Source organism: Meriones unguiculatus, chromosome 20 (assembly GCF_030254825.1).
Source record: "Meriones unguiculatus strain TT.TT164.6M chromosome 20, Bangor_MerUng_6.1, whole genome shotgun sequence".
NCBI lineage: Eukaryota > Metazoa > Chordata > Mammalia > Rodentia > Muridae > Meriones > Meriones unguiculatus.
Genome location: NC_083367.1, coordinates 23,819,201 through 23,837,239, shown reverse-complemented (window position 1 = coordinate 23,837,239; position 18,039 = coordinate 23,819,201). Strand labels below are relative to the sequence as shown.

Below are 18,039 nucleotides of genomic sequence, written 5' to 3'. Positions count from 1 at the left end.
ATATTCTCTGCATCCCTTACATTCCCTGCAGTCTTGTGGTGAAGGTGTTGGCTGTCTTTTCAAGGATATTTGTGAATAGACTTGGAAGAAAGTGAGAAGATAGTACCCTCTTCTGTAGCAAGCCAAGGGCTTATCTTCTGTGCAGTGCAATAAAGAGAATGCTTACTTTTGGAATGAAATAGCATGCATGGTCGCTGACCATTATAAAATATATTTGCATTTCCTAACCACATTGTTGCTCTAAGAAAGTCCATCATACACCCACACCGACACACACATGTGCACACACACATAAATGTGTACACACGTGCACACACACACACAAAGGCACACATATATACACAGGTTCACACAGTCAGGTGCACAGACACACACGATCCATATCTAGGCCATATCAGTCTATGGAGAAGTGAACTTGGGAAGCATGGCAGAAAATGCTGATCTTCTTGCTTCTATTCTTGATCAGTTTACTAAAGTCTCTGGCTCAGAAGTCTCATACCTCTGCCAACATCTGTGAATTTATGGCTGACTTGACTGTTAGCTTGTGAACAGGCTACAGAATCTGAGCCATCTCACTTCTTGGGGTTCCGGTGACAAAGACAAGATGCTAATAGACTTTCTGGAAGTTAAAAGTATAACCACATGGAGCAGATAATGAGATCTGAAGACATTCTATCATCATAAGGGAACATGTCTGCCAAAGTGTTTGATACATTGGGAAATACATTGTCTCTCCACCTTACTGTGTCAGTGAGGAAGAACTGGGAGGTTACCTCATGCAAGTACCTTGAAGTAACACAAACTAAACTGTCATTAGATGTGCTGGTTGCTGCTAACTTCATTCCAGGTGTTAGAACTTTCTTCATATTATGACAGAAAGCTTGATATATACCTGTTGAGAAATGTGGTTCAAAGATCCACTCTACTCCAAAGGAAATTTCTGACTGCTCCAAGCAGATATAATTTCAGTCTCATGCCTGGAGCACAAAAGAGAAATTGGCAGCTATTGTGAATGCTTGTAACACTGGTTAGTTCACCCAGAGGATGAAAATAATAGATGAATGATTCTTGTTGAGGAGATGTTTGGCCTTGGGGCTCTGACATTTTGGGGTTCAGCCCTTCTTTACACAGATGCTGTCAACTTTAGATCCATTAGAAGACCAGAGTGAAGAATCTTTGTTTCTCAGAGTGGGTCTAGGCTTCTACGGGAAACTTTGGCTTTCCTGGGACGTTTCTGGGAAGGAGATAAAGTCTGATAGAAATCTATAGAATTGTAGAGAGAACTTAGTGACCCTGCTCATAGGCTTCATTTGTGTGAGAAAGACTGTGCAGTGCAAGTAGGTTTGGTAGAGAAACAGCAAAGGCCTGGCGCGGAAACCATTAGAATTGAGATTTATGTGAGATATTTACGTACAGATATTAATTGTGGGAGTCTACAATGAATAGAAATGGTATTGAACATCTAAGACAATATTAATTATTTAAAAAAGTATGGCATTTCAATGATTTGGGGCAGATAAGGTTTTGCCAATAACCCCACCCCTCCCTAGCCTATTTCATTCTTTGAAATTCTCATTTGTTTTCCCAATGTTTGTTGAGTGCCTCAGTCTTTTTTTTTTTTATTACAAAAGTTTATTACAGTGTACAATAGACTCCAGTATACCACTTCATTCTAGCTGGAGGTGGCAAAGATGTTATGGAAAGGAATCCAAATAGGAATGGAAGGCAGTCACCATCACCTCAGATGTGAGGAACAGCTTGCTTTTTGCCAGATTTCTTAATCCCACCTGTGGCCATGGGGGCCTTTCCCACGGTCCTGGCTTTTAGTTCCTCAAGTTTCCTCTGCTCTTTTTTCTGTTTCTCTTGAAAGCCTCATCTTCCTCATCCATCTCCTTGCCCTGCTTCTTGGGCTGTTTCAAGGGATTCTTTTGGCCATCTCCACAACCCAACGTGGTACCTACCAAAAAATCATGTTCTTTTTTTTAAAAAAAAAAAATATTTATTTTGTTATTAATTACAGTTTATTCACTTTGTATCCCAGCTGTAGCCCCTTCCCTCATCCCCTACCAATCCCACCCTCCCTCCCTCATATCCTCCCATGTTCCTCCCCAAATTCACTGATATGGGAGGTCCTCCTCCCCTTCCCTCTAGCCTATCAGGTCTCATCAGAAGTGGCTGCATTGTCTTCCTCTGTGGCCTGGTAAGGCTGCTTCCTCCTCAGGGAGAGGTGCTCATGTCAGAGACAGTCCCTGTTCCCATTACTAGGGAACACACTTGGAAACTGAGCTGCCATGGGCTACATCAGTGTAGGGGTTCTAGGTTATCTCCATGCATGGTCCTTGGTTGGAGTATCAGTCTCAGAAGAGACCCCTGTGTCCAGAAGTTTTAGGGAGAAATCAGAGAACAGGACAGGAGCCTACCACAGAGGGCCTCTGAAAGACTCTACCCATCACGGAATCAAAGCAGATGCTGGGATTCATAGCCAAACTTTTGGTCAGAGTACAGGGAATCTTGTGAATGAAGGGGGAGATAGAAAGACCTGGAGGGGACAGGAACTCCACAAGAAGAGCAACAGAGTGTGTCAGTCTTAAAGAGAATTAAGATTAAACAAATTGTAACTGTAATCAAGGCATTGATACCATATTGTGTTTGTTACATAGTGGCATAGTCATGATTTGTTAAAAGTTTATGTATAAATAAGTTCTCATGTCTTGAGTTTAAACGATGTAGATACCACATGAATACTGCCTAAGAGAAACGGCAGTTTGTGGCTTTTATTTCATTTTTATTCACATGATTTTTGTAAAGCTATCATTTAGGAACTTTATTGTACATATATCACATGTATCAAATTTCAGTAATTTTCTCTCTGTCATAATTTTAAAATATGTGACTATACTTTTTTCCTTTGCTTTTCCATGATGATCCTACTTTAATCTCTCAATTTCAAGTATCTTTTCTCAGAATTGTCTGCAAATGTATCTTATAGTTAATTGTGAAGCTCTACAAAAGACCTTAAAGACAGTTAATCATCTTTGAGTGGGAAGGTGTCAGATACTACCAAAAAGACGGTGTCAAAAATGGGGAGGAAATGAAATATATGAAATGAGTAGGCATCTACAGTGTGCTACAAGTCATGGACACTGAGTAGCCACGTGGAGAATTAAGGCAGCCTGCCGGGAATTTCTACTAAATGATTTTTTTTTTTAACAGCAAAATTTGTCCAGACTTTGCTCAAACCTAACAGGTGTCATGATTGACTAGCTTTACCTTTACTTTGCATATTGCTCTGAAGGAAAGTCATGCATTCGACAAATGCCAGGATGGCACTCATAACATGCAAGTCGTTGCCTTTAATGTACCAGCTGTCAGCAGTCTGTAATAGTTTTACTCTTATCTAATGTTGGGCAAACCTTCATCCTTGCTGACAGGACTTAAGTCACTGGCACACGGAGTCTGAAAGACTGTATAATTTTGAGAGATCAGCATGACAGGTTCATACTATAAAATGTAATGGGAAACAAGCATTTTACCCATAGGGAGGCCTCATTACTTAAAAAAAAATGTTTCTTTAATTGGGGCTACTTTAAAAACTCAGTTGTCCCTACAGTTTCATTATAATTAGCAGCACAAGAACTAGATGAACAAGAACTAGATGCTTAGTTTTGAACGGAGGGTAATGAAAAATATATTGTTAAATGAAACATTTGGTAGATGAAATCTTTAAAAATCTATTGTTTATGCTGGAAAACCACATAGGCTCCCATTAGCAATTGAGATTAAAACCACCATTTTGTAGTGGGGAAACTAACACTTAGAAAAGATGTCATATATTTGTTTCTGCCCACAGGCTAGTGTGTTAGAAAGGGAAGAGTGTTGCAATGCACGCTTTTCACAAAGAGTTAACAAAAACCAAACAGCATTTTTCTTCTTGGTTATCACAGCATAAATAAAGGTGTCTCACTCACTTTAAGATGGCATGATGCAAACAAATAAGATTTTATTCTTCTTTAGAAGGTTTGTAACTGTTTGTGCTTACTAAGAAGAAAACCTGCCAAAGACTTGTTTTCACATCTGTATTCATAAAGCGTTTGAGTCCACTTCCCCACTGCTCTCCACTTTCTTCCTCTTCCATGTGGTTAAGAAAGAAAAATGACAACCCTCCCATCCATCCTTAATGCATGGGGAGCTGACTTTATCCCTCTACAGTTTTAGGCATGGTTGAGTGAGTCCCTATTGTACCAGGAACAGACATATATTTTGCTCTGGTGAAAGCTGCTGGAGCTCATAAACATTCTGAAAATATTGAATGACTTATAATCCCTTAGGAAAGTAGACGTCTCAAAAGCATATTCTCTTGGACTTAAAAAATATAACTTATAGCACAATACCTAAGAAGTCCCAAGTCCTTGAGAAGATTTGGATCTCTGGCATTGTTTTTAGTGATCCCATGCAGACTGGGAACAAAGATCTGCCCTTGTCTAGGCAGGCTCTCTGGTACTCCCACAGACCGGACAATTTTCCTGAGCTCTCCATCACTGAAGCATTACCATGATACAACTGTGGAGGATCAGCTTTTGCTGCAGGTGGAAGGTGTCCCTCAGCTTGCCCATCTTTGCAGCGACAGCAGCAGCAGCATTCCTCAGGAGACAGCGCCGACTTCTGTCCCTGGAGGTCTGCGGTTTCTCTCCCGAGGCCCCGAGCTGGAGTAGGGAAATGCCTATTATCAGCTCCTACCTAGAAAATGAGAATTCCTAAAAGTGATACCAGTGCTGAAGTTTATCTAGATGAAGCCATTTACTCTCTGCCTGGAGGCTGTGGAATCATTGAGGACGCAGCTGTAAAGATCAGGAAAAAATGAGAGGAAAAGACATTATCTGAGAATTATATAAACAAATTGGAGACAATGATCCCTTCAGTGCCTATAAATTCTGGGCTGAAATTTATGAAGAACTTAGGAACTGAGCTTGTCTCTATTTTTAGTTGCATTTTTAAAGGAATGAGTTGCATTTTGAAAGGGGTGAGATGCACTTTTAAAGAGATGAGAGGTGAAAGTGACATGGTACTTTCTGCAAAGGAAATAATGCTCTTGTAAACTCTTAGGAAAAAGGGGAAGACCAACACTCAGTAATAAACTTGTCTAGAATCCAGCTGTTCCTGATCTGTTTCCATCCTGCTCGAGCTTAGGGCAGCCTTTCTCCTTTGTAAATATAAACAGGGTTTCTCTTAAAAAAAATCTTAAATAAAAAAAGTTGACCTTCTACACATAACCCTAATTGCATGAATCTCTTCTGCTTCAAATGAGCATGCATTAAAAGTGAGTTCAATAGGAGTGTAATTATTTTCTCATTTTGTGGTTAGTGCACTAAAGGGGAAAGAACTATTTTGTGAAAATTGGCAGGAATAATGAAAGTGAAATCTCACAAGATTTGTCCTCCTTCAGAAAAAAAAAAAAGCAAATGTAAATGTAGGTTGGAAATGCTAGTGGGTGTCACCATCAGCAAGGTTAACCTGCCATAAATTGCGCTGCTTTAACGGAAAGTTAGAGTGAAATCTGCTGTTTTGAAAACTTAATACCGGGTTTTGATTCTGAGACACGACAGCAGTGGGCTGTGTGTGTGTCATATGACAGCAGGTGGACCGCCCGGGAGTCCATCGAGTCATGTGGCTTTGTCTAAGTCCCTCCAGATAAATGCTTCACATCAGATCTTATAGGGATGTGGGAGCTGTGATGGGGTTGGCCTTGGCCAGCAAGTCATCTTATTATACACAGAAGGGCGTGGAAAGGCAGCGGCCTGAGCCAAGGCTGTGGCGTCTCCAGGCCTCTGTTCAGTTAATCTACATTGCAGCACTGTTCAGGAGCGAGAGGGTTCACACCCGACCGAGTAAAGTGTTTTTAAGGCTACCTGAATGTTGACTAGGGACCACAAACTTCTCAGTGTTCTGTAATCCTCGGCCCGGCTTCATTTTCCTGACACTGCAGAATGGAATTTATTGGCTGTTGAACTTCACACACACACAGGCACAAAACTCACTTCCAAATACAACTGGAATCTGTTTCAGGTGTTTGGAACTTGAGGTAAGTTACAGTTAGCTTTTGACAGAAGTGTTGTCTGTACCGTTATTATGTGGCAGAGCTAGTCCTGTATTTAACTTCAATTTCAGAGGCAGATTATTTTTTTTCTAATTAAGATGGATATGCTTAGAAGAAAGATGATAGAATAAATAGATCTAGAAATTGGGCAAGGAAATAAATTAGATAAAGTTCTTAATCTGTCCATGCTTAAAGTCCTTTTGCCTTTGTTTATTCCAGAAACTCTACTCACATTAATGGTAAAAGGAGGGCAGGAAAGGTGGTAATTGAAAATAGGTTACACCATCACCATGAAACTGTAACTTAACAGTTATGGGTTACAGGATTTTAGAATCTATTGCCTGTCACTTAAATTGAACATTTTTTCTAGGTAATTTGTTTTGGAATCAGGAGAGGAGTTTTGACTTTCGTGAGATCTGAGATGCTTTCATCTCAATAATACTTTACAGGCCTAAGATAAATGGATGCTTTCTCCAAGTTATGATATTTTTATTGTGTGTATTTTTTTGGAACTGTCTTGTAAGAACAAGTTTAACTTATAACATCTTAAAGTATTTCAGTATTTTATTTTATACCTGCATTTGGATATAAACTTCAACATGTACTTTGATTTAAAACCTTGATGTAGAAAGTTTTGAAATGCTTTGGCTTTACATCACTTAAACACAAATTTAGGTTGTGTGCCATAGATGTAAGCGACATAAACTGATGTTTTGTTTTATAGAAGGGATAAGAACTGGATGAAATATCACAACGAGGGTAGCAAAGATTTGTTTAAGGACAACTCAAGGAAGGTGTGCTGTTGGTGATCAGTCTTTCTGTATACACACAGTCAGAGAGAGAAACATAGTAAAGAGGAGAAAATGCCCCCTGCTTCTAAGTATCCGTGAAAACTGATTTACTGCCAAAGCTAGAGTGTTTAGGGACCTTAAAGGCGAAAGGAAGAATAAATTAGCCCAGCAAGTAAGCTTTCCCACGTGGTCTGCCGTGGAGGCTCCTGAGCTGCTCACTGTCACCTCTGTTGTCTCCTGCTTTCTTCTGGACTGCAGTTACTATTTAAAAAAAAAAGGAAAAAATAATGCCAGTATTTTGATTTCTGTCTCGTAATTCCACATTTTACTTAACTACTAAAATATGCTTATCGCAATAACTCTAGAAAGCATATGCCAATAACTGTCCACAGTGTTTTGTGTCATGACTTCTTTGGTTTTAAGTTCTAAGCGGACAAGGGAGAATGAGACCAGCTGATCCTTTATCTCTGCTTTGATTTCTTTCTCTCCCCTTCTCCGCGTTCATTGTAAACGTTCTTGGAATATTTCAAAGTTGAATGGTGTGACTGTGGAGCAAAGCACCACCACACAGAAAGGACAGGGAAGCTCTGCGTGGGTCTGAGGGCAGACACAGCACTTAACATTAGGGAGACGGTGTGAGGCAATTTTAAAAGGTAACACAGCTGTTGAAGAAACACAAAAGCCAGATGAATTCAGGAGCGCGCACCCAGGGAAGCAGACAAATTGTGCTTAGACCCAGATCTCAGAAAGCCATTTTAAATGAGGTCAAAAGGAAACAATTCCAAGTCTATCTCAACTATTTATTAGGTTTACCTAGAATGAGACCTTCACAGCAGAGAGACCAGCTCTATAATTCCTTTACGCTGTAATCCTTCATTATTCCTCTCTGTGGATCTGTTGCACAGTGAGGAGGCAACGTATGCCTAAGTATTCCGGATTGACAAATATTTAGGGTGGGAAATATCGTGCCGTTACCTGACTGCATACTACTCCATTTAATCCTGCAGCTTCCACTTCTAATGGTTTTTGTGGAGGCTGCTTAGTTGTTACTTGAAATTATGTGGTGAATGGTGTTCTCTCTTCTTGTGCCTTAGTTGTATTTGTGAAATGTGTGTTTCATGGAGCTGTTTCCTTTTATGCTCTTTGTTGGCAGGTAATTCAGATGGCTATTTAGTTTGATAGAAAAACAATTCAAACAGAAAAAAATTCATCTGTGGTTTTTAGAGTGTAAATTATACTATCATCTGTGTTTTGTTAGTTCTGTTCAATAAAGAATTTCATTTTTAGATTAGGGCCTAGGGAGAAAAGGTTTTTATAGCAATTGCCATGCAAGAAACATTTATTGAAAAATTACCTTAGAATAGTTTCCAAAAATTTAAAACATTGCATAATATTGCAGAAAATAGGTCAAATTGTACCATAGTGTAAATACATGTTTTTTTGTCTACTGTAAATTTAAATGTAAGGAACATGGTGCCAACAATTTAGAATTTTTAAGTAACTATTTTAATAGGCCAAGAACACCAAATTTGAAAATGCAGGAGTCTTTATGTACTTAAATAATTTTGAATCAATATGTTGTACAATTGGTACTTGCATTGTATATAAATAAATTTATCAATATACAATTTAATATTGCCTTTAAGGTTTTTTTTTTTTTTTTTGCATTGTATCAACTTGTTTTAAACATTAAAGGATGTCCTAGTTGCTTTCAGCATAATGATGTTTATATTTGGCGCAGTAAGAGGACTTTTAATTGTATGATTTGAAAATTTAGGTTTTCAAAATCCAGACAAGTGGAGAGAGGGTGGGGGTGAGCAGAAGCATTGGCATGTGGATTCAACAACGTTATTATTCCCCTGTTGGAGCAACTTCTCAGGTGAAGCATTCACGTTGTGAGGCCAGTTATCAGTTACACATAACAGGCACGTGACATTGGCTGAACCACCGCAGTCCACACAGTGACCCAGGCTTCACAAGGTGATGTCTGGTCTGTGCCTGCGGCCAAGCTCTCCCAAAGCTTCATGGCTGAGATGTCCTGGCTTTGTTAAGTGGTAGAGGGCTGGGTTGTTTGGGTCCTGTTTTGCTTGGCAGGTCATGATAAATGGGAGAGTTTTTCTTAACCTCGTGGCCATAACATTCCAGTATCTTGAAAAAGGCATTGTTGGGTGGAAGACATTGCCAAACAATGCCGTGTTTTCTCTTCTCAGGGGCTGGGGATAAATAATTTAGATTGTTTTAGAGCATAAGTCCTGAGAAATCATGTTTTTTTTTTTGCCACAGAGGGAAGCCTACCAATAAAGATGGGGAAACTGCTCAGCATATTCTTTCCTGGTTCCTGGTGGTTACTCAGTACAGTGAGCAACATTACTTAAATTGCAGCAGATTTAAACAGATTTATATTGTAACCGCTTCACAGTTTAGGAAGAATATCCCACTTTGATTTTTTTTTTTGTTATGATACATTGTGCCTTTGTTGTGACACACAGAACTTTTAAAAATAATGAGTAAATGTCAGCCAAAGCATTAAAAGAAGACGAGAAACAGGAAGGGAGGTGGCTTTGATATTCATGGTGCATATTTGTAAGGAGAAAACAAGTCCAGGTCCTCCTAAAACACTTATGTGCACTATTTATGTAAATGTAAAAACAGATGACCTTGTCTTGTTTCGAAACTGGGGGTTAGGGGGACGAGGAGGGGGCTTTCCCTTGAGCTGCAATACAGTATGTCCAGGCATCTCTTGGCTCCTCTTGTGGCATTTTAAACAACATACCATTGGGAGGGGTTGAAATATTTCTAGATAATTCACAGCGCATATGGTATTTCTGACAGATGACAAAGAACTATGGCACAGCCAAGGAGAAAATAGATGTAGTAGAATTTTAAGGGTTGACACGTTTTGACATCTGGTTCCATGCTCGTGGACGGTACATAAATAATTATTCCTTATTTTCCTGTGCTGTTGTTACTGAGTCGTTTTTCAAACACATGCATCAGCCTTGCAGCAAGCTCTCAAACAACGGCAACCTTGTGAGGGTTGTAGTCGATCAAGAATTATAGATGATTAGGGTTTTTTTTTCCACTTAAACATAATTTCTCCCTAGTGTGTTTGATTTTGTCTGACCTCCCTCCCTAAGCCACTGCCTCTGTACGGAGCACCAGAAACAAATACTGCAGGGGAGAAAGAAATCCACTCCATTATTTGTTAACATTCTTCCACGACTGGTTTTTAGTTTGGTTTTGTCTTTTCATCTTTTCACGTGTGTGTGTGTGTGTGTGTGTGTGTGTGTGTGTGTGTGTAGTGAGTACCTGTATGTGTCTATGTGTGTTCATATACATGTGAGCACACATATACATGCAGTATGCAGTATGCACACACATGTATATGTAACACTATTGTTTTTCATCTTTATGCTTATTTTATTGAATGTTGCCTTTAGAAGATTCATTTGTGTCTTTGATGTAGCACTTAAAGGAAATGGTGTCAGTTTTCCTCTGACTGAGGCAGAAGCAGATACCCATTTATATGCTAGGGATCACTTGCTATCACGACAAGTGAGTGGCAATTGACAAGCTGGCCGTCAGTGGTTCAGGATGGGACTTGGATGGGAACTGGTGTCTAATGTTGAAATGGGTTAGACCAGGAGGGAAGAAGGCTTCCAAGTTCTGTGAAACAGACTTCAGAGACGTTTGTGTTTTAGAGCTCTGAGCTTTGTGTATCTAATGAAAACATACTGTATCAGAATCATTCTATATTGTGTCATAATTAGATTTTTCAGAGTCTATTTCTAATTGTTGTGACTCCCAGTTGACAAAGTGGCATTCTTTTTCCTATGATAAGGCTATCAAATGCCTGTGACTGTTTTAAAACAAACATTTCAAAGCTCCGTATAGCAGAGTCTGTGTTCTGTGTTTTGAGTCATTCAGGATCAAAGAAATAAATGGTGACATTCCCTTTAAAATATCAGGTAGATCTTGTGAAGAAATGCTGAGATGTTTCAGGTTTTGGCCAGTCAAGACTACATTTCTCTAAGTTAATGCGAGGCACAGATCTGGTGGTTCATTAGTTATGTGATGAGATTACCAAGAAAAATGATATTCTCTATTTTGATGCAGAAACGATCATACATTATCCCTTTAAAATGTGAACATGTGTTAAGTTCTAGGTTGGTATTGACTTTTGAGTATTGTATTTATAAATTCACATAGATTTTTCTTTTACTGATTTAAGTAATTTTTGCAATGTCTTTTGGTAAATGTCTATATGGTAAAATTATGTATTTGTACTTACAAGTGTGATAACTGCATTTATATATTATGTTATATGTACATCTTGAAGCAGAATATAAAAGGTCACATTTACTAAATTCTGTGAATTAGAGAACAGGGAAACCCTTTAAATTCTAAGAGTTGGTTATTAGCTTTTTAAGGAAAAATCAGTTAAAAGTATGTCATTTGATTCAGAGTCTTAAATGGGAGAGCATGGTTCAGCAACTAAGATGGAATAATTACTTGAAAATACTTTTAAATACTCTCATCACACTTAAAATTTAAGTATGACCAACTTTGTGTTAGGAATTAAAAAAAAGTCACACAATCGTTACTAGTCAAGAAGTATAATTTTCACTATTTCAGAACATTAATGGGACTGTCTCTGACATGAACTCAGTGACTGGCTCTTTGATCACCTCTCCCTGAGGGGGGAGCAGCTTTACCAGGCCACAGAGGAAGACAATGCAGGCAGTCCTGATGAGACCTGATAGGCTAGGGTCAAATGTAAAGGGAGAAGGACCTCCCCTATCAGTGGACTGGGGGAGGGGCAGGGGAGGAGAAAAGGGAGGGAGGGAGGGAGGGTAGGATTGGGAGGGTGTCAGGGAGGGGGACACAGCAGAAATACAAAGCGAATAAACTTTGTAATTGATATAAAATTTTTCAAAAGAAAAGAATTAGGATCATTGTTTTTCTGCTGTATTAGGCTAGTCTTCAAAGCTCTTCTTCAACCCAGTCATAAAAGGCACTTTATGAAGTATACATTTGTACATGTAATGTTTGCTGTACAGAGCCCTTTATGTATCATTTCTTTAGTCAGAGTCACACTTACAACATTCATATTGTAAACAGAAGCAAAGCTTTACAAGTTTAACTTGTTGCTGACAGTAATTTGTATTTTATTTTCTTTTCTAACAAACAGTTTTGCATACAACAGTCTACATTTTCATAGACTTGGAACAAATTCTCCTCGCTCCCCTGTGTGTGTGTGTGTGTGTTTTCTTCATTAACAATCCACACAAATCTAATTTGTTATAATCCATACACATGTCAGTGAATAAACACCATGCCACACACCACCCATAAAGCTACAAATAGTAATTTGTCCTTTGAACTTAGAAACTTTCACTTTTGATCTTTCCATCTGAGATTTACAGTTTTGGAATTGATCTTTAATTTTCTCTGTAGAAGAAGTTATGGGTTGTAAGGCTGACTTGAAAACACTAAAATTTGAAAAATTGCCTTTATAAAATAGTATTTTCCTTTTTTCCCCTGAAGTTATACATTATTGTTAATGTTTGAGAACTGGAAGTGGCATGATAGAGCAGGAAATATCTATGATAATTGATTCCAGGTTTTTGAAAGACAATTAGTGGTATCAAAAAAAATGTTTTTTTCTTATTTATTTGCTTTCTTAGGAGCTGATTCTGCCTTTCTTCTCAAGAGATCATGAGTTTCTCAAAGCCTCTAGTGGTTAGAAAATGTGAGGAAAATATTTAGACTTTAAAGTGCTTGTCATAACAGAAAACATTCTAGAAATTATGATATTTTCTAGCTATTAAAATACTATTTGTAATATCAAATCTCATATTCTCTATAACTTATTTTATGTTGTTCTCATGTAAATGGCGGCCTCACAGTTTTGAGCAGTAAATTGAATTTGAAATAGGAAAATGACTTTATAAATGGCGATTTTTTAGCTAAAATAATCTTGGCTGACTTTCTCTGCCCGTTGTTTTTATTTGTTTTTCTCTGGCTCTTGCTTCTGCTGACATTTTTTTCCTTTATTATTAACATGTCAGTATCTCATACATTTCTCCTTGTGGGTTACACGAGCCATGAGGACAGACACATGCTGGTCTAAGTCAAGTTGAGAGCCAAGGCGACCAGGTTTGAAACTTTCCAGTGGCTATGGGACAAAAGTAGAAGAAACAAGGGGAAATATTTTATCAAACCTAATACACTCAAAATACCATCTCATTTCCCAACATAAAATATACTGCAATATTTCTTCCTTCCTTCCTTCCTTCCTTCCTTCCTTCCTTCCTTCCTTCCTTCCTTTCTTTCTTTTTTTCTTTCTTTCTTTCTTTTTTTCTTTCTTTCATGATTTTTTGAAGTCCAGTGTGTTGTTACGAAGAGATGTGCATTCTCAGCAGCCAGCTGACATGGCTGTGTATCTTCGCTGGCCACTCAGCTGAGCTGCTGGGATCCTGTCCGTCTCCCTGCATAGAAGGTGAGCGATGTCTCTCCGGCTTTCACTAACGCCTTGCTAAGTGAACACACTGATAGAGAGTGTCTTAGTTAGGGTTCTACTGCTATGAAGAGACATCATGACCGAAACAACTCTTACAAAGGAAATGTTTAATTGGGGCTGGCCTGTAGTTTCAGAGGTTCTGTCCATTATCATCATGGCGGGAAAGCATGGCAGCCTGCAGGCAGTCATGGTGTTGGAGAAGAATTTGAGATTTCTACATCTTGATCTGAAGGCCACCAGAAGGAGACTCTGATTTCACAGTGGGCAGAGCTTGTCGTATAAAACAAACAACCTCAAAGCCCATGTCCACTATGCTGCTCTTCCTCCAACAAGGCCACACCTAAGAGTGCCACTCCCTATGGCCAAGCATTCAAACAAGATTCAAACATGAATCAATGGGGACCAAGCCTATTCAAATCACCACAATGAATAAGTTGCTTTACACATCACACCTTGACTGTAATTAATGGGGTAGTGGTGCTGATCTGGTAGATACTAGAAGTATTCAGGTAATTTTTGAGACTCCTTTATTTTTTTCTTTTTTGAATTTAAATGTTACCAATCCTTGATTAAAAAAAAAAAAGCAGTTATTTCAGTAGCCTAATTTAAAAGATGTGCTTAGAGTTCTGTGGGTGACAAGAAGTAGTAAGCATGTTCTAGCTTATGTTAGTAAGCTAACAATAGTCTGCTACACATTTAAACACTTCCTAAGAAAGGTGATCTTATATTGTGTTCTTACCCTAAACACACAAATAGGATGAGAGGATTTTTTTTGAGGTGACTGATATGTTATTAGTCGATTATGATGATGACATCCCAAGTTATATTTTTATCACACCCATCAAGTGGTGTACATTAAATATGTACACTTTTTTGCATTTCCACAATACCTCAGGAAAAAAAGGAAAGAAGAATGAAAGGAAGGTAGGAAGGATGGATGGAAAGAGTGGGAGGAAGAGAGGGAGGAAGGAAGGAAGGAAGGAAGGATAATTTGAAAAAATAACAACTTGAAAGTGCCATAGGAGAGGAAAGGTTTGATGTATACCATTTACTTCTATTTCCTAGCCAGTTAATGTTAGTGCTGGGATTTGGATAAGTTGTTTAACTGATTTGTAACTCAGTTCTTTTCTTTTCTTCTCCCTTTTCTCCTTCTTTTATCTATCTATTCTATTATCTATCTATCTACCTACCTACCTATCATCTATCTATGATCTATTTATCCATCTATCTATCATCTATCTATTATCTATCTATCATCTATTTATCTATCTATTATCATCTATCTATGATCTATCTATCATCTATTTGTCTATCATCTATCTTTCTATATATGATCTATCATCCATCTACCTATCTATCATCTATCTATATACCTACCTGCCTATTTATTCATCTATCTACGTATCTTCTTTTTCCTTTCATTCATTATCTAATTAGCTGGATTTTGGAGCAAGACTCTTACTACATGTGCAGCCCATGCTGCCTTTGAACTCTTAGATATCTTATTTATGAAAGCCAGGATTTGCACTTAAATTATGACTCTGAATAAGACATAAGACTTCAGCCTTATTTCTAGCCCTGCTTGTTTTCTGATTGTTTAAAAGCAAATTCAAAGTCAGTTGGAATTTTACCGGGGACAGAGGTGGTGTATTCTGTGATTATGTGCTCGCTTCCAACACACATAATGCCTCAGAAGGTGCGGTCCAAGTAGAGGAATCAGTCCAAAGCAGGTGAACTGTGAACTTGATGTCTCATTCCACCATACAGAAACATAGTAAATTTTAATAAATATCTAAGGTTTGTGAAGTTCCAATTAACTTTTTTTCCTATTATTTAAGGAATAAGAGAGAGGCTGTGTATAGCTCACCAGTAGAACAATTGCCTAGCATGCCCTAGGTTATAGATTCTGACACTGAAACTGAGAATAAATGAATAATTAAATGAGAAGAAATTAGAAGTCATCATGAAATAGAAAGGTTTTGGACTTTGGCACAGCTGTAGTTTTCCAAGGACAGATGCAGTTTTCAGATCACAGCAACACTTCAGTCAACTGCAATATTCAGTCAGTTTTGTTCAGAAATGTCTGTACAGAACGTCCTTTCATTTCCCCCTCGGCTCCTATTTCAGCTTGGATCTTCACTATCCTCAGTGCTAAGCTGCTGACTCACTCAGTGAACAAGCATCTACTCAGTGCTGGGGGTATAGTGCTGACAAGGTCAATGGCATGTGTGTCCTATGGAACTCAGAGCCTCTGCTATTGTGGGTGGCTCATTTCTGCCCTCTGGCATCCAGTTGTCTCCTTTCCACTAATCTTATAGGCCACACCCATTCCAAAGATATCTTAGGACTTTCCACAGTCTGCGCTGCCCACAGGTAAAGGTCTAACTAAGTTCTTTGCTTGGTTTAGGAGCATTATCACATGATTTGTCTGGCAATCCCTGTGTTAGTAAAATAACTACTTTTAGGTGCACCGAGTCATGGTTGTCCACGGTCTCTACTGCTCACTTCTGAGGCCAGTTCATTTGCTTGTTCTCTCATCTCCTTTTAGCAGAGTTAGTTTATGTCGTACATACCCACAATGCATCTGCTCAGTTCTTATATAGTGCTCACACATCGGAAAGACTAACTTCCCTCATCTGACCATGAGCAGACTGGACACAATATTACTAACCAATGAGGTGGAAATATAACTCTAACAATAGCTAAAGAAAAGCAAACTCCTTCTTATCAGTATAAGTTATAAGCCAAAAAAAAAAAAAAAAAAAAGTCTGTGGACAAGTTACAGAAAGCAGCTAGCTGTCTCTTGTTTGGAGCATGAGTCTCCAGTGTTGGATTTTAAGGCTTCTTCAGCCATCCCCAAAGTTACTGTCTTGAGGACAGTGGCATCTTCTTCGGGGTGATTTTTGTGCACTCATCTGGCAGCTCTCTACAGGTTTTGGTAGGGGAAAAGTATTGGTGAGATAGCAAATCTGTATTGTGATATTCTTATGTTTAAGTCTTATTTTTCTTGTACAATGGAGCTATCAAAGACTTTATAATAACTTAAATACTCATTTAGTTTTTAGGAATTAAATCAAATACTCATTGTGTTTCAGAAAAATAACTATTAATCAAGTATGTTCTTTGATAATTGCATGCACTTATACATGTTCTGATTACTCTAACTCCCACCTTTTTTTATCCCACCCTCGACTTTTAACCACCCATTTAGGGAGGGATAAAGGCTGAAAAATATCATTCTCAGGGAGCTATGTTTGCTGCGCCTGCACAAGACTGGCCCTGTCAGCAGTCACAGATGTGGAGAGAGCTTACCAGCCCCTAACTCTCCCTGCTGATCTGTTGGCTACTGATAGGTTGTCAGAAAAGGAGAGTCATTGTCCTTATTTATACACCCACTGTGACGCCAGGCTCCTGGGGATAGTTCTGAACCAAGTATCCCACAGACAGCCCTGGGAAATTACTCCTCCTTTTCCTTTCTTACCCTGTGTATTTTCTCTCCTTAATTATTTTGAAGATGTTTCTTTACCCCTTGGCCTCCCAGTGCTGAAGTCACCTAAGTGGGCAGAATGACAATTTTTCTGCTAGTTAGTGTTATTTTCATATAGAGAAAGGAGAACAGAGTACGGTAGACCTGATAGACTAAATGATGGGGCTCCCAGATAACAAACACGACCTGGCTGAGAAATGAAGGGAAATGAGAGATACCTGAAAATGTGGAGATTTAAGTGTTTGAGTTTTCAGCATGCTTCTGACTCATCAGAGGCAGAAGGAACTAAATTGTGAGCTGGAAACCAGCAGTGTGCCTTTAAAATCCAAATGTCTTTGCAAGGGGAGCTATTTATTTCGCAATGCACGTGCTTACTCAAGTGTAGGCATGCTTCGTATTGAACAGACATTGATTTTTTTTTTTCACCTTCAAGCTACATACTTGAAGTTAAAAACCCCAAGATCCTGTAGGTTTCCCAGAAAGGCCTCTTTAATGTGTACATCCATAATATGCAACACGGAAATTTAAGTTGCCCATTCCTGATATGAACCAAGGGACTTCTAAAGAGTCTGTTGCATGAACAACATTCTTATAAGACCACAATAACGAAGCTGTGTATGAGCACACACCTGTGGTCCTAGCGTTTAGCTGCTAGAGGCAGGGGGATGAGAAGTTCAAGGTCATCCTCAGCTATTTAGCAAGCTCTAAGCCAGTTTGGCTTCTATGATATGGTGTCATCCCCCTACCCCCACCACTGATACAAATTAGACAGGCATCTGTTTAGATTGAATATGAAGAACAACAGATTTTTTTTTATTTTTGTTTTGCCATTTTTAGAAGGCAGACACTAGACCTCTACACAGAAGTGGATGGCAAACCCCGGAAGAAAATGCTCTCTTCCTTCCTCATCTGAATTGTGGATTATAAAACTCAAAGTTAATCTGGAGTTTGTGCATGGTACTGCAAACTTGTGTGAAAAGTCTACAAACGATGTTCAAATTTAATTGACATGCTGAGAATGTATGAAATAGTCAGGACTGAGATGATGGAAAATTAACACAGGCATAATTTCACTAGCGCTGTGTTTATTGTGTGCTTTAGGAGAAGACAGAAGACATATCCACTTGCCAAACATTCTCACTGG

At 38.7% G+C, this 18,039-nt stretch overlaps 1 protein-coding gene across 4 annotated transcripts in view; it reads left to right on the top strand.

Annotated features, from left to right (window-relative positions):
• Positions 1 to 18,039, top strand: part of Eya4 (EYA transcriptional coactivator and phosphatase 4) — a 253,327-nt gene that overhangs the window by 108,835 nt on the left and 126,453 nt on the right. The window lies entirely within an intron of this gene.